The sequence below is a fragment of the Lipotes vexillifer genome, unplaced genomic scaffold (genome assembly GCF_000442215.2).
Source record: "Lipotes vexillifer unplaced genomic scaffold, Lipotes_vexillifer_v1.1 scaffold77, whole genome shotgun sequence".
Taxonomy (NCBI): Eukaryota; Metazoa; Chordata; class Mammalia; order Artiodactyla; family Lipotidae; genus Lipotes; species Lipotes vexillifer.
The window spans coordinates 1,994,280-2,022,050 of record NW_006792456.1 but is presented as its reverse complement, the minus strand read 5'-3'; the positions used below and the strand labels follow the sequence as shown (position 1 = coordinate 2,022,050).

The 27,771-nt window shown below is 39.3% G+C and overlaps 1 protein-coding gene and 1 pseudogene across 1 annotated transcript in view; one reads left to right on the top strand and one right to left on the bottom strand.

Moving 5' to 3' along the window:
* The window catches only part of RTN4 (reticulon 4), a 170,091-nt gene that overhangs the window by 77,925 nt on the left and 64,395 nt on the right, over positions 1-27,771 (bottom strand). The window lies entirely within an intron of this gene.
* Positions 12,337-12,753, top strand: LOC103069772 (protein FAM136A pseudogene; annotated as a pseudogene).

Below are 27,771 nucleotides of genomic sequence, written 5' to 3'. Positions count from 1 at the left end.
GGGGAGGGGAGGGGAGGGGAGGGGAGGAAAAGTGTATTTTTCCAAGGGAGATATAACACAATATCTCTGAGAGAGGCAAGACAGCCTACTCAAAGGATAAAAACTCAGAAAACAGCTACAAGAGAACTATTTCTAAATCGGCAGCCAAGTTACAGCATTTGTTATTACTAAACTATTTGAGTCTCAAAGGAAGAATCTGAGACAGTAATAACTTATTTCATAATTTTATGATGAAACCTAGATGGAAAATTTTCATAAACAGCTTTAACTATGAAAATACTGAACAAGGAAGTGATAGACAATTTTTCTTCATGTCCTTTGTTGCTAGATTTAGTACATGTGATTTATTTAGTTATTTTTTTGGAGAAAAATTTTAAACTTCATTAAAAGATATTATAGAGACAACGATATGAAGAGTTATAAGAAGATTCAGTATCATAAAGGAGGCAATTAGTCCCAAACTGATTAGTATGGTCAAGGAAGTTCAAATCAAAATCACAAGACTTTTACATGAAACTTGACAAGGTACTTTGAAAATTTACATAGAACAAATAGTTGAGAATAGCAAAGACTCTCTCAACTCCCTTCCCCTATCTAGCTTGGTGAAACCACAAGCTCAGTTAAATCCAAACCTGCTTTCTCTATTCTTGCACCACCATAACTTAAAGTGGCTAGAGAAAAGCATACAGCTCTGCCGCCCAATCTGAATTTGTATTCCTCCTCACTAATCTCAAATGTACCCTAACTCAATATGCCAGTCATTATATATGTGTATATGATTTTATTGGCAATCTCTCTGAGAACATATTTAGGGAGTCATGAGCCCTTAGGGTCTTAGCTTGTAGATTACGATTCAAGCATGGCATTCCCGCCTGTTGTCTTTATAGGGTCATACTGATTCTCCAAAGCTTTACGAACACTTCATAATCACTTTCCATATTTAGATCAAAACCTCTCCAAAGCAATAACCCATCTTGTCCTATTCCATTCTCAAGTCTCACCAAGCTTAGTTATCAATTTTACTTTCATCTCTTTTGCCACTTCCAAGCAGAGCTCTGCTGTTATAGCCAGTACGAGTGACCACTACCTAGAAGAGAAGCATTCAAGTGAGCAATGTTATTACAAATAATAACAACTTGGAAGGGAAAATATTATGTCTATTTGGAGCTAGAATGCTCTCAAAAATTTTTTCATTCACAGTTTCCAAATGTAAAGCTTGTGAAAAAGGTGGCATTTGCCAAAGGTAGGCCCTAAAGAAATGACTAGAGAGGTAAACGACAACCAGACCAGTTCAGACACACTTCATTCTGCGGCCTCACAAATGAACTGCATTGGCAGATTTGTCATTCCTGTTAAGTATGTTAAGTATGCCCCCAGAATATATTCTAAAACATGTTAAACAATTTGACAATCACTGTTTTGAAGAATCGCCTTCACTCTGAGACAGTGAAGGTAGGGGTTAAAAGCATAGATTCTAGAGCCAAACGTCTTAGGTTTAAATCCTGACAGTCTCACTTCCTAGGTTTGTGATTTTGAACAATTATTTTCTCTGTGCCTCATTCCTCATCTGTAAAATAAGGATAATAATCGCGGCCACCCCGAAGACTGGTTTCAAGGATTAGTTGAGTAATCATAAAATACTTATAAGAGCACACGGGAGTACACTATGCAGTTTAGTTTTTATTCATAAACATTATGTAGGATATTTTATGCAGTGAAATAAGAATTTCGACAGTACAAGTCCTGGGAAGTTCTGAGAAGATGCTGCTATATTTAGAAGGAAGGAAGGATGTAAGGAAGGAAAGATGGATGGAAGACTGCTAACATTTGTTCTACTGGAAAATCTCACCTAAAAAGACAGTATCTCTTCTGCTTTTCTCAAATAGCTCCTACTAATACCATGCTGAGCTCATAGATAAGAAAAATATTGAGAATAACATCCGTGAAGTTCATTTAGCACCATTATGACATGTAAGGGCTTCAGAGCCATATTCCTCATGTATTAAAATCTGGTATTGTTACTTAGGCAATACCTGTCTTTCTTAGTGGCATTCACCCCCACCTTCTTCAAAACAGAGATGGAAGGAAGGATCTGGTATGAGCTACACATTACTCTGTGCTGTTATAATTGGTGATTAGGCAGTGGTCCTTGTTCCTGACTAGGAGACATCCAGGAGGTAACCAGAGGTGATAATATAAGCATCAGCTAGTGTGAGAATTAACCCAGGGAAACTTTAAGTAAAAATAGGATAAGCAGGGGAGTTCCCTGGTTGCCTAGTGGTTAGGATTCTGGGGTTTCACTGCCATGGCCTGGGTTCAATCCCTGGTCAGAAAACTGAGATTCTGCAAGCCGCGTGGTGTGGCCAAAAACAAACAAACAAACAAAAAAATTAGGATAAGCAGTCCTCCAGGTCTCTGGAGAGTATGCTCCTCATACTCTGGGTTGTTTCCTGCCAAAACGAAAAGAGATCATCAGCACTGGGTACCTATCTGAACCAAAGGTGGCCTCAGGGCCATGAAAATAAAAGCTAGTTGACCAAGACTGCATTAGTAGGCACTTTGGGGGATATTAGGCTGGTCCGCACCCCTTTCCTTTAACTTCCCTACACAGGGCTGAATCCCTGGCATCTATGTTTGTATCGTTTCCCTGCTTGCCTGTCCGGAGCTGATCAACCAAGGATGCACACATGACCCTAGTCAGGCCAAACAGCACCTCAAACTCTCTGTCTCTGTCTCTCTGTCTGTCTCTAAGAATTAGCCCTGAGAGATAAGAAGCTGGGCTGGTCACCTGAACTGAGGATGAGTATACTCAAGAGCAAGGGGGTAGCTATGTTTGGCCTTATGCAGCCAAAGCAACCAAGTCAATTTGGAAAGAGAGAAAGAGAGAGAACTGAAGCCAATGAGCACAGTAAGTCAGACAAAAATTGGCTGCTTGTGTACTTGATGGATCCCCAACTCCTGATTCTAATCCTTCCTGAAACCTGGCTGTACTATCTGCCTTCCTTGAGATACTCCATTCTTTAAAGAAATTTCTTTTTTGTTGTTTTTTACACTGGTATGAAATAAATTTCTGTTACCTGCAAACAAAAGAGTGTTGATGAATGTAGCTACAGGCATTATTGTATTATCTATGGTATTAAAATCTTTTTTGATGATCGTTATCTGTAAAAGGCAGGTAGGAGTGAGACTTCTCTGGTTATTCTTTTTATGTCATTTTGACCTTCAAATTGTGTAATTGTATTACCTATTCAAAAATATTTAATTTAAAATTATTGTTGAAATAAGCTCTGCATATAGTGATAGTATTTTCCACAACAAAATTCAGGACACCTCATTTAATACAGAGCACAAAAACAGATCAGAATTTTAAAACTCAGGCCCATGCACCTTAGCTAGAAGTTTTTTTACAGTGGAGGATCATAGGGTATGCGATAAGATATATATTTCCTATGTTTAAGTAGGAATGACTGACAGTATGGCTTGGTATCCAGAGAGTAACTCAACCCCCTCAATGGACCTCTTTGGGATGCTATGAGATCTCCTGACCTAGGAAAAATGCACAAATGCAAAACATACCCTCTTAAATGGTTCATACACCCTTTGAAGCCCATCCATGGCTGCCAATATATTACAACTTACAGGAGGTAAATTTACATACCTGAAATGACTAAATAATCATACGGTGGTATTAAACATCTTAGTTAGTAGAATTTGGGGACATAGAAGATATAGAAATAGAGCACACTATAGAAAAGAGCAAAGCCTACGTGGGAAACATACGGACACAGGACTAGCTGGAGCAAGGGTTTGCGTTAGCAAATTGAACAGGGACAGCACATAACAGAGTCTGCGATTTGGGTACTCAATTAAGAGCAAATATTATTGTTAGGAAATAATAATTATTATTATTAGGAAAGCAAGATAAGGTCACATAGGTAAGGGGAGACCATATTCTAGAGGACCTGGAATGTCAGAGCAGCTAAGGCTTTACAAGTCATTGTATGATTGCACTGGAAAAGAATTTGATTCAATAAAACTATTGGGAACATGAAAAGAATAACTTGGAGAAAGTGAAGGGAAAATGGGTAGTAAGAGTATTTCATTGGGTTTCTTTGTAGTACTAAAGATGAAAAGAACTTAAACAAGGGTGGTAGAGTGGAAATAAATAATATATTTGAGGGACTTAAAAAAAATGGAGAGACCTCAGGGGCTGATTAGTGATATACAGGGGATAAAGGAGAGGGGAAAGTCAGGGAAGATATATTTTTGATTTATTGTATTTTTATTATTTACTTATTAAATATTACTAAATTGATTTTCTATTTTATGGAACCTACAAGTGTTGCACTATGGGAATGTTTGCTCTGGGTAAAGGGTACAAACATTCTTGATGAAGCCGCCCACAGCTCACACCAAAACGAAGCTGAGATATGACGTGGGAGGGAATCAGGGCTTTCTCTTCAGCCATGAACAGCTTTTAACTGAATGTGTAGGCGGTGATAATGTTAAATGCACCACTCAAAATCACAGATTCTTTTTTACTCCTAAGGGATTACTACGGTATACATGCCAGCTACCAGCCACTTTCAGCTGGCATGCATTTCACAGCTTTGCTGTGTGGAGGAAATTTTAGCTGAAGTTCTCCTAGTAGAATCCACAATGTTCTCCTATCGGGTTAAGCGTGATTCATGGTAGTTGGAGGTTTTCTTTCTCTCTGGATGATCACATTGCGTGCAGCTGCAGGAGCTCAGCCAGGAGAACAGGGAAAATAAAGTGGTGCTTCTTGGTTGCTAAGAAAAATGGGGAAAAAAATCCCACAGAAAGGACAGAAAGTGGGCTCCCCTGGTGGCGCAGTGGTTGAGAGTCCGCCTACCGATGCAGGGGACGCGGGTTCGTGCCCCGGTCCGGGAAGATCCCACGTGCCGCGGAGTGGCTGGGCCCGTGAGCCATGGCCGCTGACCCTGCGCGTCCGGAGCCTGTGCTCCGCAAAGGGAGAGGCCACAACAGTGAGAGACCCGCGTACCGCAAAAAAAAGAAAAAAAAAAGGACAGAAAGCTTTAGAAATCATCTCTAAGCCAAAGTGTACTTCAAGCATAAGGTAGCTCAGTTAGTTGTCCTTGGCACACTGCAGAGTCAAAAATGCAATGCTGGTCTTAAGTTTTGGCTTTCAGAAGGTAGTGCCATGCATAAGGGACGTGGGACAGAGTCAGAAAACAAGGCTTCTGATACCAGATTTCTAACTACGGAGAGGACCTTGAGCAAGTCAATTAATCTCTTGTTATTCAGCCTGCAGCAAGGTATCATTTCAGGAATAAATGAAATTTTGTTTTCAAAGCTCTTTGTAAATGTAAAGCACGAGGGAAAAATAAGGTATTTTTGGCGTTTTTTACTTTTGTTTTACCTGTGTTGTTCCTGACCCCCTGAGAATAAGATCTATGATTTAGACTTAATCAGTTTTTTTCTTTTTTAAAAAATAACTTCATACATATAGTAAAAATTTAATTATTACTTTTCAATTAAAGATGCCAGAAAGGAGAAAACTCTCCTGGAATGTGGTTGGCTAATCAGTAGGAGATACAGCCAGCAAATGGTGTTACCGGACCAAATTTGGGTCCACCAGCCCAAAGCACAATAAAGCCAATCTACTGACATCAGATTATGGAGAAGGAAAGTACAGTGTTTATTGCAAGGCCAAGTAAGGCACATGGAGAGCTACTGCTCAAAACTCCCAAATGGCTCTCAGGGAAGGATTTTTAAAGGCAAGGTGAGGAAGAGGGTCGAGGGCTGCCTGATCAGCTTGTGGACATTCTTCTGATTGGTTGATGGTGAGGTAACAGGGTGATGTTACAGGGGTCAGTGTTATCAATCCTCAGGCTCCAGCATCTGGCGGCTACATGCTCATGGTCATCAGGCACTTAGCTTCTTCTATCTGGTGGGAGTTTTAGTATCTGCAAAACAACTCAAGGATATGGCTCAGGATATTATCTATAGCCCCTGAGGAGGAACTAAAGGTCCTTGACTTTGTTTTATGGCTGAACTATTATTATTTTGTCTTGCTTGACTGTTTTCCTTTGTTTCTGCAGGTGTTTGGGGGGACTTTTTCTTTGTTTTTTTCACTCCTCTGATTAAATTTGCTCTTTGGAATTCAGGGAAGGCCTAGGAGGCTAAAGTTTTTTACAAACTAGGGGACACAGGGCGTCTGTCCCTGGGAAGGTCCCACAGGGTCTTGCTCTGTTTCAGTGGGTGTCTGGCTATCTTACTATTGCAGGAGTAGGAAGAAGAGAGAAGGTGGGGAGTAAGGAGAAGAAAAATATCTACTTGAATTTCTAACAATCTCCTGAAAAACACATGGAATTTAGTTTTTCATATTTGGTTATTTTTCTTTTATTACAAAATGCCAGTTTGATGTCCTGGACTCCAAAAGAAATAGGTACAGGGCAATAAAATTAATAATAGTATCCTGCTCATTATTATTTTACCATTTTAATGTTTTCTACCTTTTGGGATTTTGGGTTTGTTTTTTTTTTTTGAAGTTTTATAGTTTTTCTTATCTTTTTTTTTTTTTTGCGGTACACGGGCCTCTCACTGCTGTGGCCTCTCCCGTTGCGGAGCACAGGCTCCGGACACGCAGGCTCAGCGGCCATGGCTCATGGGCGCAGCCGCTCCGCAGCATGTGGAACCTTCCTGAACCAGGGCACGAACCCACGTCCCCTGCATCAGCAGGCGGACTCTCAACCACTGCGCCACCAGGGAAGCCCTCTTATCTTTTTAATTACAATTATAGCACATGGTTATGTTTCAGTTGTACTTATTTTTCAAGTACCATGATCTCTTAAGCAATGTCTGCTGAATTTTCAGTGTTAGTGGAAGTCATGGGTAATTTCTGCATTTCTTTCCCATACTCATTTATTCCTTCATTTAACAAATATATCTGAAGGGCCTACTCCATGCTGGGCCCTGCGTTACACAGTGGTTATGGAGTGGAAAACAAAACAGGTATAGTCCCTGCCCTCATACAGCTTACAGTCTAGTGGTGGACTTCTTGTTGGCCCCCAGTATCCATTATCCCCTTCTTCTTGAGAAATAGACCCCCAATTTGTTATGCTGAAGAATTTTAAGTAAATAGCAGTCATATTCTTCCCCTAAATTTTAATATGCATCCTTTAAATTGAGAACATTTTCCTACATAGCCAAAATAACATAATCACAGCTGATTATTAATAATTCCTTAACAGTATATCATATGTTAATACCCACCCACATTGACATCTCTCCACTTGTCTACACAATGCCATTTATAGGTGGTTAGTCCAAACCAGGATCCAATTGAGGACCACACATCACATCTAGTTGTTATGTTCCCTCAGTCTTAAAATAAATTAGTCCCTATATCATGATACTGAAATATTAAAGAGATAGAGACAGTGACAATTGTTCCAATTCCTCAGTCTGTCTGATTGCTTCCTCAGGGTATCATTTAGTTCATTTCTCTTTTCCTTGTAATTCCTGTAAAACTGGAAGTTATAACAAAAGTTCCAATCAGACTTAAACGTTTTTGCCAAGATTACATCAGAGGTGGTACTGTGTACTTCAGTCACATCAAGAGGCACAGCATATTTGACTATGGTACTGGGTTAAACTGATGACAGCCTGACTCCTCCACTATAAAGCTACTTTTTTCTCCTCATGGACAAAAAGAAATCTGTGTAGAGTTTTGGGGGGCACTTTATGGAGGTCCTTTTCTCATCAGCCATTTACCTAAAATAGTTTTAACACCAATTGCTAATCTTTGCTTGAACCAATGTTAAAGAACTCATGACTTTTAACTGTGTTTATAACCTCCCCCACCTTGCATAAAGACCATATTTACCTTCCTGATTCCTGATGGAGGAAATAAAAGCATGATGTCTGGAGCTTGAGCAACCACTTTGAACTGTGAGGTGGAAGCCACATGATGAATTCAGTGGAGCAGCTAGAGAGAAGGAGCCTAGATCTCTTAGGATCATAGAGCTATCATACTAACCTTGATCTACCGATCTCTAAACTTTGTTTATATGAGATAAAAATGAACCAGTATCTTTTCCAGCCACTGTATTTTGGCTGGCAGTTGAACCAAATCTTAACTGATGCAACAAAGAAGATAATAAACAAGAAAATACATATATATTTACAATTTGGGGTAAGTGCTACTTAAAAAATAGAGTAGGAGAATAGAAGATAGTGGCTACTTAGATCAGGTGATGAGGAAAGGCCACTCCAAGGAGGTTAGAGTTAAGCTGAGAATGGAATGCTGAGAAGGAGCAAACCATGTGAGATGGTAGGGAGCCTCCTAAGGAGAGGAAACTGCATGTGAAAAGGGATGAGGTGGGAAAGGGCTTGCATGACATGCTCAAGGAATTAAAAGGAGGCCATGTAGCTAGAGCTTAACGGCACCAGATGGGGTGGGACAGGTTAGTAGATGCCACATTACTCTGGATTAGTAGGCCATGGTAATGAGGTGAATTTCTTTTTCAGATGTTATGGTAAGAGTTGTAAGCAGGAGAATAAAATTGATTTATGTTGTTAGAAATTATTCTGACTGCTCTGTGGGGAACAGACAGAGGGTGTCAAAAGTGAAAACACCTGGGAATTCCCTGGTGGTCCAGTGGTTAAGACTCGGCACTTTCACTGCCTGGGCCCAGTTCAATCCCTGGTCGGGGAACTAAGATCCTGCAAGCCTCGTGGTGCAGCCAAAAAAAAAAAACGTGAAACCACCATCACCAGAAAAGAGACTATTTTGGAGGTCTGGGCAAGAGAAGCTAGTGGCTTGGGCTACTGTTGCACTGAGGAGGGGAAGGAGAGAAGAAATAAGAGACGGTTATGAGGGAGAAATGACAGAACCCCCTGATGGGTGGAATGTAAGAAGAGGAAGGAATCCGAAATAAAGCTTGGTATTCTGGCTTAAGCAACGGGTAAGTGGGTGAGCCTTTTTCTGAAGTGAGGAAGACTGGAAGAGGAACAGGTGGGAAGTGGGGAGAGGAGAGAAGTACATTAGAAAGGGGTGGGGAGTCAGGATTCCATTTTAGAACTTTTGAGTTCCAGATGTTGAAGCAGAGGTGTCAAGTAGGCAATTTAATATAAACACCTAGAGCATGAGAGCAATGTATGGTTTCCAATGTTTTTAAAAATTCCCCATCCATAAATTACCACAGGTGATACTTTATTTTAAAAATATACTTCGGTCACTCAGTATTTAATCAAAAGAAATAAACCATTCTAATAAACCTATTTCCAGTAATATTAATTTATTAACAATTGTAGTTTCAAGCAGTGAATAACCAGAACCATGTTTACGTTTAGAAACAGGTGATAATGTCAAATTGTTCTAAATGTTAAGTTTGTTTGTTAGTTTGTTGGAAGTTGTCAGTTAAGTTTGTTAAGTTTATTCTAAATGTTGTAGTTTGTTTAAAGATTAAACCAAAAAAATAATTTGCTAAAAATTACTATTGAGTGTCATTTGGGTAAAAATGAAGTGATGGAGTACTCTCAATTTTTATTTGTTTTGCTTATGATATGCTACTGAAATAATGTTTTATTTAAAAGATCTGAATTAGGTAAAATATTGATTCAAAAACATTAATTTAAGCTCTCAAATGGTAAGAAACACATGATAACAAAAATGTATTTTTAAAAGAAACTTCCAGAGTCATCCCAGGTTTAGACCATCTGTAGCACTTTTGCAATAATCATTAATATTTAAAAGGTTAACACAAAAGTTCCTAAATCATCAAAGAATAAATTGGAATATTTTATTTGGTATATTCTATCATTTGGTAAAATATACCAAATAAAACGAATGCATGTGTCCACTAAAAGACATGTAAAGAATACTTATGAAAGCTTTATTCATAACATATAAAACTTTAAAAATAAAAAACCAAATGTCTATCAACAGTAGAATGGATAAATTCATGCAACGGAAGACTATACAGCAATAAAAAGGAACAAACTACTACTACACACAATAATGTGGATTGATCTCAGAGAACTGATGTTGAGCAAAAGAAATCAGGCACTCACATACCAAAAACGTACAGTATGATTCTATTTATATGAAGATTAAGAACAGACAAAATCAAACTATGTTGATAAAAATCAGAATGATGGTGGCTGGGTTGGGGTGGTATTGGCTGGGAACAGCTGGGGAGCAAAATTTGCCACCCCAAAAGGTCTCTCTGGTATGTGGATTATTTTGAGCTGAAAACAATCAAGGCCCAAAAGACTCAGGAAGAAATCTTTGACCTTCCCCCTAACTGCCTAAAGAATGTAGCTGGAGGACCTGTTCCAGGACAGGAGCGATCACCATAGATAACTATAATATGAACTAGGTGTATAGACAGGGAAGAACCTAGCAAAGTCTGTTTGTTAAAATTCCTTTCTGTGTCCCATTGTCTCTGTATGGCCCAGCAAACATTTATTTACCAAACTTCTGCTTTTCCATCTCCCTGTAAATTGCATTCCACCCCCTTGAAGTCCCAAACCACTACTCCCAACATTCTCTTTTGTCTTTAGCTGAAGATGGTATTTAAGATGAGGGCTTCAGCCATTTTGAAGAGTTACTCAGTTTTTCTGGGTCTCTCCCATGTTAACATGTTATTAAACTTCTGTGTGATTTTCTCCTGTTAATATGTCTCATGTCAATTTAATTCTTAGACCAGTCATAAGAACCAAGAAAAATAGAGGAAAATTTCTTGCTTCCCAAAAATCAACTTGGTGGAGTCTTCTAGAATGCTGGGAATATTCTATACTTCGATATAGGTGGCAGTTACACAGGTATACATATACATGTAGAAATTAATGTACATGCACACATGCAGAAAATAAACTTTAAGATTAGTGCATCTTACCGTATGGATATTATTATTGTCAATATTTTTTAAATTCAGTAGTCAATTATTGTACAGCCTCCAATAGATTAACAGAACTTTAAAAAAGGAATAGAACTACATATATGAATCAAATGAAATGATATCTAAACATGTTAAGCAAAAAAAGCAATTTGCAGAGTAGTTTGTTTAGAATGAGTCCACTTGTGTGTATGTTTTAGCAGATATATGTATGATTGTGTGTCCATGGACAATTTGTAAAACGATATACAGGAAATTGTTGGCAGTAGTTATCTCAGAATGCTGGGGTATGGGACTAGGACTTGGGGTTTTTACATAGGCTGTCTTTTTATTCAGTCTATACTTTTTCATACTTTTTATATAATTTTTAACCTAATTTAAAAGATTTCATTAATCTTCTGTGTTTTCAAAATTGCATTAAGTTGAGCCACATGAAGTTGTCATTTTTACGTCAAAAAATGAGAGAAGGGCTTCCCTGGTGGCGCAGTGGTTGGGAGTCCACCTGCCGATGCGGGGGACACGGGTTCGTGCCCCAGTCCGGGAAGATCCCACATGCCGCGGAGCGGCTGGGCCTGTGAGCCATGGCCTCTGAGCCTGTGCGTCCGGAGCCTGTGCTTCGCAGCGGGAGAGGCCACAACAGTGAGAGGCCCGCGTACCGCAAAAAAAAAAGAGAATATTGACAGTTTCTCATAGTTAAATCTAATACAATGAACAGATATAAAGAGGTTATAAAAAACATTCATTTAGATATTACTAATTCGGAATCTGAAATGATCTGCATGTCAACATAAAGAGCATAACTCAAACCCAATATGATTTGAAAATATATTTGAGTTTAATATTGGTCACCTGAAAGGAATTTAATAACCCCTTTCTCAAACTGACGATAATTTGAATTGTTCACATGCTAATAATTTCTAACAGTTTCTGAACCTATATGGTAGTATTTCAAAAATATGATGAAATTTAAAATTGGAAAATCTGAGGTCAGATCTCATTCTTTTACTGTCTCTCTGACCTAAGATAAGCTGCCTGATTGCTCTGGACCTCTTTTCTTTTTAATAACATGGAGAAAACAATACCTGACCTATAAGATTACTCAAAAGATTAATTCGCTGATGCATATAAAAGCACTTCGGGTACAAAACACTATCCAAATGTAATGATTATTGTTTTAAATGAGGAAAGGAAATAGCCCATATTTGCTTTGAAGAGATTATTTACAGTGCCCATACTGCAATTTATGGTACTCTAGATCAGTGGTTCCCAAATCACTGTTCTCAGGACCCCTTTACACCCTTTGTGATGTGGATTTTAGCTATTAACATTTACTGTAATATAAGTTAAAACAGAAAGTTTTTACATACCTATTTTAAAATAATATTAATAGGGGCTCGTGCGCGGGAGTCCATGTGGGCGCCAGCGCGGCAGGGAGCAGCGCGGGGTTGCCATGGCGGAGCTGCAGCAGCTCCGCGCACAGGAGGCGGTGGACTCTATGATGAAGAGTCTGGAGAGAGAGAACATCTGGAAGATGCAGGGCCTCATGTACTGGTGCAACGCCGGCTGTTGTGAGGACAGCCAGGCATCCATGCAGCAAGTGCACCAGTGCACTAAGCGCTGCCATGCACCTCTGGCTCAAGCCCAGGCCCTGGTGACCAGCGAGTTGGAGAAGTTCCAGGACAGCCTGGCCCGGTGCACTATGCGTTGCAATGACAATGTCAAAGATTCAGTAGATGCAGGGAGTAAAGAGCTTCAGGTGAAGCAGCAGCTGGAGAGCTGTGTGACCACGTGTGTGGATGACCACATGAACCTCATCCCAACCATGACCAAGAAGATGAAGGAGTCTCTCTCATCCATTAGGAAATAGATGTCTGCTATTGGCCATCGGGGCTGAAGGCAGGAGTCTATTTAAAAAGAGGAACGGGGATTTGGGTTTTCTAAGGAAAGTTTATGAATGAGGAAATTAAGGATAGCAGCAAGTTTAAGGCCTATGTCACTTGCCTCTGGACACTTGTTCCTTTGTGTTTGAATCCTAGAAAGTGGTGCTAAAATTTGGGTCAGAGATAGCACAGCAGAGTTTTCATGAGCCTGAATTTCACGTGGCAAGTGCTTATCCTGGCAACAGGGAGTCTCCCTTGTACCAAACCAGAGCGCTCCAAGGTACCACATTCTCTTAGTACACAGATACCAACAGGCTGGCAGGTTCATCTGACCTGCTTACGAGCTGGTGGGGTGTGAGGAAGAGGTGTTTCTGTCTGTTGCCAACTTCCTGTTTACCAGAAGGATCACTACAACATTTCCCACACAGTGGAAATAAAACAAAATCCAGGAGGTCACTAATTTAGAAGGGGAAAGGGGGCTTCCGGGGATTTGTTTTGCTTGGTTTTGTTTTATATACAAGGGCATGAAGTTACTTTAAGATGCAGAGTTGGGAGAGGCAGTTTGAATAAAAACTTTGAAAGGGTCCTTGTGGATATTCATTTCTGGCCATCAAAACGTGGATGTGCATTTCTTAAAATTCTCACATATGACATCTTTCAGCCTGGAGACCCTGCAAAAATATAAGAAGTGCTATCACAATGGTAGGGGAAGCAAACTTTCCCTCTGACTGGCAGCCATGATGAGCCCTGAGGCTGTCTGCCGCAGAGTCAGTCAAGTGACAAGACAATCTTGCAGTGACACTCACCCTTGAAGGGAAAGGGGATTTTGATTGTGCTATGTGTTAGTATTCAGGAATGAACAGCGAAAGAGGAATTGTTAGCTGCTTAATTAAGAGAGTTATGAAGCACTGGCTTTGGAAAAATCTGGTTTTCATAAAACAAAATAGAATGAAAGCCTAAACCCAGTATTGCTTACTTTGCCCCCTGTAATAACAGAGCTCTGTTGAAACAATCCCTTGGCAACACGAAGGTCAAAGGAGAAAAAGTAAGCAACTCAGGGGCAAGCTGTGACTCCTTTACAGCAAAAAACGGGACAGCACCCCCCGCCCCCGCCCCCGTCACCAAATACCACTTTTGCGACGTGTTGTTCTTGCCCCAGTTTTGGCACCTTATCGTTTTATTAAGGACCTTGTTGTGTTTTTACCAACTTATGACTTGATAATATAGCCTGTCTGCTTGCTGCTTCAAGACTGTGATATATTTTCCTAGTGGTTTGGTTTTAAAAATAAATGACAATTTTTATTCCAAAAAAATAATAATATGAATATACCCATTCATTACACGTTAACATAACTAAGTTTTGTGAGAAAGAGCTATTTTTCCCTAAAACAAAGAATAATTAGTGAGACAAGAGATACTATTTTACATTTTGCAAAGGTCTTTAAAGTCTAGCTTAATACAGGACAATTGGATTCTCATATCTGCTTCTGCATTCCATCTGTTGCAACATGCTGTTTTGGTTGAAGTATATGAAGAAAATTTGGCCTTACATAGATGTGTATTCGGAAAAGGAAGGAGCATATTAATAGCCTTTTCAGATAATTGTTAATATGACTATTTGATACTACACCAAAACCCAGTAAGTTGTGGTATTTTAAAGGTTATTTGCAGTCTGAATCTGAAACCAACAAACTGGGTTCATTGCTTTTTTGTGAACAAAAAGTTCACATCAATGAACTTCTCCTACTCTGCTACATTAAAATCCATCGGTCTGTCTTGCACTTTGAATGAATCATCCACCCATCCACGATTTGGCAACATTATTCATTAGTTATATCAAAAATATCAGTACAAAGATTTATTCAGGTCTTCCCAATGTTGACACGTTTCCTTATACAATACTATACAATCACATTAATTAATATCACCACTCACCTTATTAGGAAAGTCTTTTAGTATTCAGAAACTGTCAAACTCACAGTGGTGGATACAAGCTTTCCAAAATTCTGATTTTTGCTTAAAAACTCAAATTTTAACTTTAGAAAATATTGTAGGGTTTTTTTTCCACTTGAAATAATAGGTTTACTTCATTTATTTTTTTGAAACGTTCTGCCAAACACCCAAGTTTGAATAACCATAGTTTGTATTTCAGTAGTTCTTCCAAGTAAACATGGTGCTCCATGGAAAAACTGGCTAGTTCAGCTTGCAACTCAAACAATTGCGCAGTGCTTTTTCTCAAGACAACTACGGCACTTCTGTACTTCAATATGTAGCCACAGTGTTTTATGTGTACATCCCATTTTGTCAACCAGAATATTAAAAATATGGGTATTCAAGGGTCAAGATTTGACAGAAATTAATAATTTCTACTGCTTCAACAGGATCTTAAGTAAAATTTTAAGTGAAACTGAATTTTCTTTTTACTGCGAGTGCATGGAGGTGAGGAAGACATTAGAAACTAGTACACTTGAAAGCCACTGCTTGACTTGTGCCAAGGCACCAGGGGTTCTTATAACCATTCCTTTGCAAAATGAGTGAGGAGAGTGGTACAGAAAAAAGAAAAGCAAATAATTTCTTAATATCATTATGAGAAAAATTTGGACCTTTCAGATTTTCTGAAAGCATCTCACGAGGCCCCAGGGGTATGGGGGCCACACTTTGAGAACTGCGGAGCTAGATGAAAATTCAGCTGAAGAAATTGACACATTTTACCTAGTTCAGAGCCAACCCTAATGAGACTGATTAAAACAGTCGTGGTTAGCCCAATCACATTCAAGAAGTCACTTCTTTAAGATATGTAGTTCTAATCTTTGTTACTGAGATGTGGATAATGCTTCTCATCCATGTCAGCATTCTTTTGGAAAATAAAATACCAAAATAATTCGGCCCTCTCTACCTCCTTCCTTCCCCCCAAATCAGAAACTCTCTTCAATACTCTAATTGCTCCTCTTATTTAGTACATTCAATTCTGCCACTGTCTAAGAGCAAGCTGAAAATATCTGAATGTCCAGAGACCACCTATGCATAGTTCACTAACATTAAGCAAATAGGGTTACAATGTGTAGGGCAGTGTGGAATATAATTGTTTTCCTCTCAAGAGAAGCATAGCTTACTCTGCTTTTGGGGAAATTAGCCTGTGGGTTTTCTTTAAGGCACTCTGGGCAGGCTTCCAAAACTAATAGCAGAAGCTCTGAGATAGGCAGTTCCCAAGAGAGACCCAGTCAGCATTCCTGGTGGTGCCTCCAAGGGCCTGCAACTTCATCCATCACCCCAGTCTCTGCCAGACTGTGTGCTCAGTCAGAGAGCAAGTGAGAGGGGCCAGAGTGGAGAGGTACCACATCAGTTTGATGTCAAAGAGGAAAAGGCTGGGGGAAACACAGAAATATGAATTTAGCCGGGGAGGTGGGGAGGATGACAACTGGGGAGCAAGGATTGAGAGGGGGGGTGAAGAATTAAGAGGAAGACCCATATGGGACGGAAAGGGGACACATTATTGAACTCTCTTTTTAAAAGTTTTGCCCATCATTAGTTTATGTAATTCTGACGCCAGAGACTGAACATGTGACCAATTGAGAGCATGCCAACCACCATTAACCAAGGCAGAGAGACATCTAGAGCAGGGTTCCTCAAGTCTCAGCACTGGTGACATTATGAACAGGATAATTCTTTGTTGTGGGGTCTGTCCTGTGCTTTGTAGGATATTTAGCAGGAGGCCTAGCTGCTACCCATGAGATGCCAGTAATACTCTCTCCCAGTTAAGACAATCAAAAATGTCTCCAGGCATTGCCAGATATCCTTGGGGGAGGGTTGAGGGGAGGGGGCAAAATTGCCCCTGGTTAAAAACTACTGGTCTAGATGTATCATTACCTCAGCATAGAAAATCTTCCATTTCTTTGTCTCCATCAAAGACAAACAGCTGCTCTGATTTTTTTTTTTTTTTTTTTTTTTTTTTTTGGCAGTACGCAGGCCTCTCACTGTTGTGGCCTCTCCCGTTGCGGTGCTCTGGACGCGCAGGCTCAGCGGCCATGGCTCACCGGCCCAGCCGCTCCGCGGCATGTGGGATCTTCCCGGACCCGGGCACGAACCCGTGTCCCCTGCATTGGCAGGCGGACTCTCAACCACTGCGCCACCAGGGAAACCCTGCTTTTTTTTTGTTTTGTTTTTGTTTTTGTTTTTTTAATGGAACTGCAAAACTATAAGCCCGAGCTGAGTCCCTGGGATTAGTTTCACATTCTACCTCACTTCTATAGTAATAATTTACTGGCTAGAGGGGGCTCCTGCTTGTGATCTATAAGAGAAAATGTCCAGCTCAGAGTCAGTCACCCTGCGTCCTATTACTGCTCTACAAATAAATCCTTGTGTCTCGGTTTCATCATTTCTCAAATGGGTGCAATAGTATGTCACCTACCTTCTGCACAGGTGATTATAAGGATACAATGAAAGGAGATGTAAAAGTGCTTTAAAAAATTAAGAGAAAATATACTCAGATGTAATTAGTCATGTTCTTTGCAAAAAGGGAAACCCCTTAACAAGCAACCTCAAAGTGTTTGATGCCCTTTTCTACTTTTAACTGCATATGATTTGCCTTGCAAGTGTAGGCATGGGACAATTGGCCACTAAAAATATCAGTTGTTTGCTACTGCTGGTGCACAGAACAAATGTGATCTGATTCTATGAAAAATACTGCAGGCACTCACTGACTACAAACACTTAATTTCTAGATTATCTCTTCTTAGAAAACAGTAACACAAACCCTTCATCAGAATCCTGGCACTGCTGCCATGTTGTGACTGTAATGAAAAAAATCCAAACAAAACCCCAGAATCTTTTGAGAGATTCTGTGGATTTATTAGTGAAGGAAGGGAAGAATCATAACAGTTTAGGAGAGATGACTCTATATAACTTTGTGACATAGAGGTGTTATAGTGACTGGGTTAGCTTGAGGATTTTAGAATCCAAAAGGAGAGAGAAGAACAGAAAGTTGAAAGATTTCTAAGATAAACTTCATTTATCTGAGAATTTTCCAGACTACAAGAAAGTAGAAATGTTCACCATACTCCTCCCCCTGCTTCCGGCACTAAATGGCCCCCATCCTATCTCATATCATTAGAATAGTCTCCCTTTGTATGGGTGTGCACAATTTATGTAAACAATTACTTATTGATGGAAATGTGAGTCATTTCTAGTTTTTCTTTCTTTCTCTTTTTAATTATAAATAAAACTGACTAAATACCATCAAAGAAAATTGTCATGTGTATCTATATTTCCTTGGGATGCATTCTTGATCATGAAATTTCTGCATCAAGGGGCATACACATTTCTAAAGCTTTCATTTTTGATAGTAAGTTTTTTGAGGAAGTCCCCTTCTTTAATCATCATGGTGCCATCTTGGTGTTCTAGATATATCTCCACCACTTAGCACTTGAGTACATGCCTAATGAGACTTGATATACATTCTAATTTTGAAACTGTCCAAAGTAATGTTTACATGATCTTCAAATTTGGAAATCTCTAAATATGAAGATCATAATTATAGCCATTCTTCGTCTTCTTTTTCAGGGTTATCATTTGTGCTTTATACTTCCTCAGATGTGCCATATTTCTTTCAGATAATCAAAAGATAAATTGTTAGTGTTCTTGGGACTTCCCTGGTGGTACAGTGGTTAAGAATCCGCCTGCCAATGCAGGGGACATGGGTTCGAGCCCTGGTTCAGGAAGATCCCACATGCCGCAGAGCAACTAAGTCCGTGCGCCACAACTACTGAGCCTGCGTTCTAGAGCCCACCTGCCACAACTACTGAGCCCACATGCTGCAACTACTGAAGCCTGTGAGTCTAGAGCCCGTGCTACGCAACAAGAGAAGCCACCGCAATGAGAAGCCCGTGAACCGCAACTAGAGAAAGCCTGCGCACGGCAACAAAGACCAAACGCAGCCAAAAATGAAATAAAATAAAGAAAAAAAAATTTTTAGTGTTCTTTCTGTAACTCTCCCCCCTGAAACAAGATTCTTCAGTTGCTGTGCTTCACCATTTGTTCTCTTATTCAACTGCCTCTTCCAGTTTCCATTACCCAATACAATGATCTATTTCTGCAGTTTTATTAGGCAATGCTATTAAGAGGCTAAGCTGAACTTCATATATTTTAAAATAAATCATAAAGAAAAGTTTTACTGTACATACTATACAACAAAAAACAAGACAATTCTAACTAGCTCTATTTCCCACAGAAACCATTTTTAAACGGAGTTTATTGCTATGCATACACTTAGATGACATTTTTCTTTCCTGCTGGGGATAACCTTTAGCTCAATCTCATTATTAATTTCTCTCCATAAATATCAAACAACCAAGAGTATCAATTTAATCAGTGTGCATCTCATCATATTTAACTATCTATGGTACTGTCTGCAAATAACTTTATAGGAAACATAAATATGCAGTAGCATAAATTTGGTTGTGACCAATAGAAGAAACAGTGCAGTAGTTCAATTCTCATGTGCTGTCCACAGGGCTAAGAGTAGAAGGAGAAAGGGGAATTTGGCAACAAACTGCTTTACTTAAGGAAATGGTTAATGACTGCTCCAACATCTTCTGGGAATTATAGCAGAATGCTACTATGTGCAATCTATATGAAGCTATATCATGGTGTCAATGTACAAAAATTCCAGGGATCCATTAGGTATCACTTTAAATACAATCTCTAGAATTCCCATTTGTCTTCAGACTGCTCATAACAAAGACTTTCTGAAAACATTTGCTGAATCGTGTACTGAAAATTATAATCTAACAGGCTGATTCACAGATATTGAGAACTGAAAAGAACTCTACAGGTAACGCACAATTTTCTTCACTTAAAGGCAAAGAAAGAGACTGATAAACTTGTCCAGATCACTCATTGGTAAGTGGCAGTGCCAGAACCTGAGCCTCAGTCTCCAACATGAGATCTGGCGCACCACCCACATCACCACACGCCCCTAGGGCCACCTGCCCCAGTCACTTCACCAGGTTACATTAATTGTAAGGCTAAGCCAAAGCCACAGCATGTCCCAAAGCAACTCACTTGCCTAACCCAATCAATAAAATTAGGTGGCAACATTAGCACAATCCACCCTTGGCATAAATTTCAAGTCTCTCTCAGACACTCACATTCTTGAGGGTGATGTGCTTCAGTAATTCACTTGCTTTGCAGGATGTTGTGAAAGGTGGTAGTGACTCTAAAGCTAGCTCACAGATGAGCACCATAGAATAAGAAAACATCAGAGACCTTCAAGATGGTGGAGGAGTAAGACATGGAGATCACCTTCCTCCCCACAAATACATCAGAAATACATCTACATGTGGAACAACTCCTACAGAACACTTATTGAACGCTGGCAGAAGACCTCAGACTTCCCAAAAGTCGTGTGGCTGACAGGGTCTTGGTGCTCCAGCCGGGTGTCAGGCCTGTGCCTCTGAGGTGGGAGAGCCGAGTTCAAGACATTCGCCCACCAGAGACCTCCTGGCTCCACGTAATACCAAACGGTGAAAGCTCCCCCAGAGATCTCCATATAATCACTAAGACCCAGCTCCACTCAATGACCAGCAAGCTACAGTGCTGGACACCCTATGCCAAACAACTAGCAAGACAGGAACACAGCCCCACCCATTAGCAGAGAGGCTGCCTAAAATTATAATAAGGTCACAGACACCCCCAAACACACAACCAGATGGGGTGCTGCCCACCAGAAAGACAAGATCCAGCTTCATTCACCAGAACACAGGCACCAGTCCCCTCCACCAGGAAGCCTATACAACCCACTGAACCAACCTTAGCCACTGGGGACAGACACCAAAAACAATGGGAACTATGAAACGGCAGCATGCGAAAAGAAGACCCCAAACACAGTAAGTAACCAAAATGAGAAGACAGAGGAACACACAGCAGATGAAAGAGCAAGGCAAAAACCCACCAGACCAAACAAATGAAGAGGAAATAGGCAGTCTACCTGAAAAAGAATTCAGAGTAATGATAGTAAATATGATCAAAGGTCTTGGAAATAGAATGGAGAAAATACAAGAAATGTTTAACAAGGACCTAGAAGAACTAAAGAGCAAACAAACATTGATGAGCAACACAATAAATGAAATTAAAAATTCTCTAGAAGGAATCAATAGCAGAATAACTGAGGCAGAAGAAAGGATAAGTGACGTGGAAGATAAAATAGTGGAAATAACTACCACAGAGAAGAATAAAGAAAAAAGAACGAAAAAAATTGAGGACAGTCTTAGAGACCCCTGGGACAACATTAAACGCACCAACATTTGAAGTATAGGGGTCCCAGAAAAACAAGAGAAAAAGAACGGGACTGAGAAAATATTTGAAGAGATTATGTTTGAAAACTTCCCTAATATGGGAAAGGAAATAGTCAATCAAGTCCAGGAAGCACAGAGAGTCCCATACAGGATAAATCCAAGGAGAAACACACCAAGACACATATTAATCAAACTGTCAAAAATTAAATGCAAAGAAAAAATATTAAAAGCAGCAAGGGAAAAGCAACAGATAACATACAAGGGAATCCCCATAAGGTTAATAGCTGATCTCTCAGCAGAAATTCTGCAAGCCAGAAAGGAGTGGCAGGACATATTTAAAGTGATGAAGGGGAAAAACCTACAACCAACATTACTCTACCCAGCAAGGATCTCATTCAGATTTGAAGGAGAAGTTAAAATCTTTACAGACAAGCAAAAGCTAAGAGAATTCAGCACCACCAAACCAGCTTTACAACAAATGCTAAAGGAACTTCTCTACGCAGGAAACACAAGAGAAGGAAAATACCTACAATAACAAACCCAAAACAATTAAGAAAATGGTAATAGGAACATACCTATCGATAATTACCTTAAATGTAAATGGATTAAATGCTCCAACCAAAAGACATAGACTGGCTGAATGGATACAAAAATAAGACCCACATATATGCTGCCTACAAGAGACCCACTTCAGACCTAGGGACACATACAGACTCAAAGTGAGAGGATGGAAAAAGATACTCCATGCAAATGGAAATCAAAGAAAGCTGAAGGAGCAATACTCTTATCAGACAAAATAGACTTTAAAATAAAGACTACTACCAGAGACAAAGAGGGACACTACATAATTATCAAGGAATCAATCCAAGAAGATATAAAATTGTAAATATTTATGCACCCAACATAGGAGCACCTCAATACATAATGCAACTGCTAGCAGCCATAAAAGGGGAAATCGACAGTAACACAATTATAGTAGGGAAATTTAACACCCCACTTTCACCAATGGACAGGTCAACCAAAATGAAAATAAATAAGGAAACACAAGCTTTAAATGACACATTAGACAAGATGGATTTATTGATATTTATAGGACATTCCATCCAAAACCAACAGAATACATTTTCTTCTCAAGTGCTCATGGAACATTCTCCAGGATAGATCATATCTTGGGTCACAAATCAAGCCTTGGTAAATTTAAGAAAATTGAAATTGTATCAAGTATCTTATCTTACCACAACACTATGAGACTAGATATCAATTACCGAAAAAAATCTGTAAAAAGTACAAACACATGGAGGTTAAACAATACACTACTAAATAACCAAGAGATCACTGAAGAAATCCAAGAGGAAATCAAGAAATACCTAGAAACAAATGACAATGATGACCCAAAACCTAAGGGTTGTAACAAAAGCATTTCTAAGAGGGAAGTTTAGAGCAATACATTCCTACCTTAAGAAACAAGAAACATCTCAAATAAACAATCTAAACTTACACCTAAAGCAATTAGAGAAAGAGGAACAAAGAACCCCCGAAGTTAGCAGAAGGAAAGAAAACATAAAGATCAGAGCAGAAATAAATGAAAAGGAAATGAAGGAAACAATAGCAAAGATCAATAAAACTAAAAGCTGGTTCTTTGAGAAGATAAACAAAATTGATAAACCATTAGCCAGACTCAACAAGAAAAAAAGGGAGCAGACTCAAATCAACAGAATTAGAAATGAAAAAGGAGAAGTAACTGACACTGCAGAAAAAAAAAAGAATAATGAGAGATTACTACAAGCAAATATACGCCAATAAAATGGACAACCTGGAAGAAATGGACAAATTCTTAGAAAAGCAAAACCTTCTGAGACTGAACCAGGAAGAAACAGAAAATAGAAACAGACCAATCAAAAGCTCTGAAATTGAGACTGTGATTAAAAATCTTCCAACAAACAAAAGCCCAGGATCAGATGGCTTCACAGGCAAATTCTATGAAACATTTAGAGAAGAGCTAACACCTATCCTTCTCAAACTCTTCCAAAATATAGCAGAGGGAGGAACACTCCCAAACTCATTCTACGAGGCCACCATCACCTTGATACCAAAACCAGACAAGGATGTCACAAAGAAAGAAAACTACAGGCCAATATCACTGATGAACATAGATGCAAAAATCCTCAACAAAATACTAGCAAACAGAATCCAACAGCACGTTAAATGGATCATATACCATGATCAAGTGGGGTTTATCCCAGGAATGCAAAGATTCTTCAATATACACAAATCAATCAATGTGATAAACCATATTAACAAACTGAAGGAGAAAAACCATATGATCATCTCAATAGATGCAGAAAAAGCTTTCGACAAAATTCAACACCCATTTATGATAAAAACCCTCCAGAAAGTAGGCATAGAGGGAACTTACCTCAACTTAATAAAGGCTATATATGACAAACCCACAGTCAACATTGTTCTCAATGGTGAAAAACTGAAATCATTTCCTCTAAGATCAGGAACAAGACAAAGTTGTCCACTCTCACCACTATTATTCAAAATACTTGTGGAAGTTTTAGCCACAGCAATCAGAAAAGAAAAAGAAATAAAAGGAATGCAAATCGGAAAAGAAGGAGTAAAGCTGTCACTGTTTGCAGATGACATGATACTATACATAGAGAATCCTAAAGATGCTACCAGAAAACTACTAGAGCTAATCAACGAATTTGGTAAAGTAGCAGGGTACAAAATTAATGCACAGAAATCTCTTGCACTAATGATGAAAAATCTGAAAGACAAATTAAGGAAACACTCCCATTTACCATTGCAACAAAAAGAATAAAATACCTAGGAATAAACCTACCTAAGGAGACAAAAGATCTGTATACAGAAAACTATAAGACACTGATGAAAGAAATTAAAGATGATACAAACTGATGGAGAGATATACCATGTTCTTGGATGGGAAGAATCGGCATTGTGAAAATGACTATACTACCCAAAGTAATCTACAGATTCAGTGCAATCCCTATCAAACTACCAATGGCATTTTTCACAGAACTCAAACAAAAATTTTCACAATTTATATGGAAACACAAAAGACCCCAAATAGCCAAAGCAATCTTGAGAAAGAAAAACGGAGCTGGAGGAATCAGGCTCCCTGACTTCAGACGATACTACAAAGCTACAGTAATCAAGAGAGTATGGTACTGGCACAAAAACAGAAATATAGATCAATGGAACAGGATTGCAAGCCCAGAGATAGACCCATATGGTCACCTTATCTTTGATAAACGAGGCAAGAATATACAGTGGAGAAAAGATACTCTCTTCAATAAGTGGTGCTGGGAAAACTGGACAGCTACATGTAAAAGAATGAAATTAGCACACTCCCTAACACCATACACAAAAATAAGCTCAGAATGGATTAAAGACCTAAATGTAAAGCCAGGCACTATACAACTCTTAGAGGAAAGCATAGGCAGAACACTCTATGACATAAATCACAGCAAGATACTTTTTGACTCACCTCCTAGAGAAATGGAAATAAAAACAAAAATAAACAAATGGGACCTAATGAAACGTAAACGCTTTTGCACAGCAAAGGAAAAATGTAAACTAGATGAAAAGACAACCCTCAGAATGGGAGAAAATATTTGCAAATGAAGCAACTGACAAAGGATTAATCTCCAAAATTTACAAGCAGCTCATGCAGCTCAATATCCAAAAAACAAGGAATCCAGTCCAAAAATGGGCAGAAGACCTAAACAGACATTTCTCCAAAGAAGATACACAGATTGCCATCAAACACATGAAGGGATGCTCAACATCACTAATCATTAGAGAAATGCAAATCAAAACTACTACCTCACACCAGTCAGAATGGCCATCATTAGAAAATCTACAAACAATAAATGCTGGAGAGGGTGTGGAGAAAAGGGAGCCCTCTTGCACTGTTGGTGGGAATGTAAATTGATACAGCCACTATGGAGAACAGTATGAAGGTTCCTTAAAAAACTACAAATAGAATTACCATACGACCCAGCAATCCCACTATTGGGCATATACCCTGAGAAAACTATAATTCAAAAAGAGTCATGTAGCACAATGTTCATTGCAGCTCTATTTACAATAGCCAAGACATGGAAGCAACCTAAGTGTCCATCGACAGATGAATGAATAAAGAAGATGTGGCACATATATACAATGGAATATTACTCAGCCATAAAAAAAATGAAATTGAGTTATTTATAGTGAGGTGGATGGACCTAGAGTCTGTCACACAGAGTGAAGTCAGTCAGAAAGAGAAAAACAAATATCATATGCTAACACATATACATAGATTCTAAAGTAAAATAGCTAGCTAGTGGGAAGCAGCTGCACAGCACAGGGAGATCAACTCGGTGCTTTGTGACCACCTAGAGGGGCGGGGAGGTTGGGCTGAGGAACCTAGGGGCAGGACAGGAATAAAGACGCAGATGTAGAGAATGGACTTAAGGACACGGGGAGGGGGAAGGGTAAGCTGGGACGAAGTGAGAGAGTGGCATGGACATATATACACTACCAAATGTAAAATAGCTAGCTAGTGGGAAGCAGCTGCACAGCACAGGGAGATCAACTCGGTGCTTTGTGACCACCTAGAGGGGTGGGATAGGGAGGTTGGGAGGGAGATGCAAGAGGGAGGAGATAGGGGGATATATTTATATGTACAGCTGATTCACTTTGTTATAAAGCAAAAACTAACACATCATTGTAAAGCAGTTATATTCTAATAAAGGTGTTAAAAAATAAAATAAGGAAACATCAAGGTAGAAATAATAGTTTTACCATATTATTCTTAAGCCAAATATTGTAGATTTAGAGATGATATTTCAGTTTTTCTTTAACATTATAGAGGCAAGGAAACAGTAATAAAAAATAAACAAGTTCCTATTACTAAATACTTCTTTGCTTTGTAGAAGACTTTAACCTGCCTTCCTTTTCTTCTTTACTTCAACAAATATTGAAAACCTGCTAAAAAATACTTGCAAGATACCATTCTGGGGGTTGTGGGCAATACAAAATGAACATACTGAAAGGTTAAAAAATGAACTCAAAAATGAAATTTCAAAAGCTTTGCTGTCAAGTAGGGACATTATTTGTAAACAGAGTGAAGGTGGAAGTGCTTTAGCAGGGGTGCATGTAAAGTGCTGTGGGAATTTGAGGGAGAGGGTAATTACTTCCAGGTAGGATCACAGAAACAGTCAAGGAGAAAGTAAAATTTAAGGCTATCGAAGAGAGTTAAATTTGAATAAATGGAAGGGAAGGAAGAGAATTTTAGTTTGAGAGAAATGGAATGATCACACAAGTAGAAAAACCCAGTGCGGGTACTGGCAAAAAAAGAGGTTGAGTTCATCTGAGCACTGGGGATAAGGATGAGAGATGGGAAATGGAAAATAAATTCAAAAAGATAAACTGGAACCAATAGACTGCTAGGAGGTCATGGATTAGTATGGTCCAGGCAAGGGGCAAGGACAGCCTGTATTAATGTGGTATCTTGGGGGTGGGCAAGGAGAATATAGAGGAGGTTGTGGGCATAAGAGGTTTGGTGGTGTCTCTATGGTTTAGCAGTTGATTGATCTACAAGGCAAAGACGAGGGAAGAACCGAAAAGGTTGTCAAGGCTTCACATCTCAGTGCCTGGAAAGATGGTAGGGAAACCCAAACCAATCTTGGTCTTTATGGAAGCAAAAAGTTTACCAGTGCTAGTGAGAAATTAATTGTGCCTGGGTGGTTGACTTATCATGAAGGAACAAGTCCTATTTCTTCTTCCATCTCTTGGGAGGGCAGACATATCTTTGTGTCCTGGAAGACTAGGTGTAGGTGACCTTCTCTTTTTTTTTTTTTTTTCCAAGTCTGGCCTACTGAGTCTGTCAGATAACCTAGATGAGTAAAGAGCTTGAGTATACCCAGGGAGAGCTACTGGAGCACAAATTCCTGTGTAAAATGGCAGAAGACAACGAGCTCCAGCCTATGGTCCAGTGGGAACATTGGCGGTGCTGCCAGACCTCGTGATCTTTCAATAAAAGCTATAAATTTTGACTTTTAAATGAATTCTCTACATTTTGAATGTTGGCAATTAATTCAGAGTGTCGAAAGATACTACAGTCATTGAACAAAACTTGTCTGCTGTCAGATCTGACCAGAGGCCACCAGTTTTCTGACTGAGTGTCAGATCAGGGAGCAACAGATCTAGACTCTCCTACAGAAATGTGGTGCCTAGGATTAAAGGGATGAAGAGTCTGTCCCAATGTTCCTGAAATGCATAAGCTCTAGAATTGGTATTGTCATTAAGAGAACAGGTTCTCAGACTGCCTGAGTCCAAATACTCACCCCTTACTAGCCAGGTGATCTAATGCAAGCTAATCTCTGTACCATAGTTTCTTCAATTTAAAAATGAGTATAATACCATGACCTGCCTCAGATAGTTGTGATGATAAAATGAATTAATATGTCAGAGCAGGGCCTGGTACAGTTTGTGTTCTATGTAGCTTGCATTATAGTTGGCCTTCCCTACCAACAGATACGGACCCCATGGATATGGATGGCTGACTAAGCGACTTGAAAATCCATGGAATTTGGTATCCACTGGGGGTCCTGGAATCCCCTATGGATACTAAGGGACAACCGTACTTTTGTTTAATCTCAAGGGGAAAGGAAGGCTCCCTACACTTTTGAGTGTAGGGGATGG